We start from the raw sequence: 1,038 nt of genomic DNA on the forward strand, positions 1-1,038 counted from the left end.
CCTCTTCAGCCTCGCTGCTTTCCTTCTCGTCTGGAAGTATACTAGGTGCTGAGAAGGGTCAGGTGAGTTCTCCATAACAAGCAGAATTCATTCATTCTGGATAACACTACAATAGCCAGGGGATCAAGTCACTTCTTCCAGCTTAATAATGAGTAATCACGGGAGGCTGTACGCAGTTTTTAAAGGCTTTATTGGTAAATATGCTTTAGGAAATAAACATCCATCCTACTGCTTCCATATCAGTGGAATGAAGAGCTGTGCCCAGGAACACAGGAAGTGGTGCCTGAAGGGACTGATGCTGACCACCTCTTATTCATATATCCAGTCAAAAGCACAAGGCTTGTATTCAATCAATTCTTCGGGCTTAAACCACAAGTTGATCTCTTTCTCAGCACTTTTTACTGAATCACTGCCATGAATGATGTTCCTGCCAACTTGAATGCAGAAGTCACCACGAATGGTGCCCGGCTTAGAATCTGCTGGGTTGGTCTCCCCAAGCATCACTCGTCCTGTCTTCACTACATTCAGGCCCTCCCAGACCATGGCCACAACTGGCCCTGAGTTCATGTACTTCACCAGGCCGGGAAAGAATGGGCGGTCTTTCAGGTCAATGTAGTGCTGCTTCAGGAGTTCCTCAGAGGCCTGAAGGAACTTCATGGCCACAAGGCGGAATCCCTTCTGCTCGAAGCGCTTGATGATCTCGCTCACCAGGCCGCGCTGCACGCCGTCGGGCTTGATAGCAATAAAGGTGCGCTCCGCGTGGGCCATGGTCCGGTAAGGGGGTGAGCGCGGGTGCGGGTAGCGATGACGGCCAAAGCCTAGACCTGAGCCGAGAGCTGAGCGACTGACTCGGCTGGGAGCCCGCGGAGGAGGGAGGCCCTATATTTTTTTTATAACTTTTGTAACTTTTTTTTTTCTCTCGCTTTCTTTCTCTTCATCTTTTCTTTAACATTGTATTCCTGAAATTCCAAACTCTACTCTAGATTTTTAATTTATGCTTTTTGGTATTTGTTACCAATTTTGTACCTTTAAGAACCC

The 1,038-nt window shown here is 47.8% G+C and overlaps 1 pseudogene across 1 annotated transcript; it reads right to left on the minus strand.

Moving 5' to 3' along the window:
• Positions 1 to 173: 173 nt before the first annotated feature.
• LOC104991523 lies at positions 174 to 871 on the minus strand (annotated as a pseudogene). The gene has a single exon (XR_825615.1). The product of XR_825615.1 is annotated as a nucleoside diphosphate kinase B pseudogene (transcript).
• Between the last annotated feature and the right edge of the window lie 167 nt (positions 872 to 1,038).

This window comes from Bison bison, unplaced genomic scaffold (assembly GCF_000754665.1).
Source record: "Bison bison bison isolate TAMUID 2011002044 unplaced genomic scaffold, Bison_UMD1.0 scf7180017847874, whole genome shotgun sequence".
In the NCBI taxonomy this organism is placed as follows: Eukaryota; Metazoa; Chordata; class Mammalia; order Artiodactyla; family Bovidae; genus Bison; species Bison bison.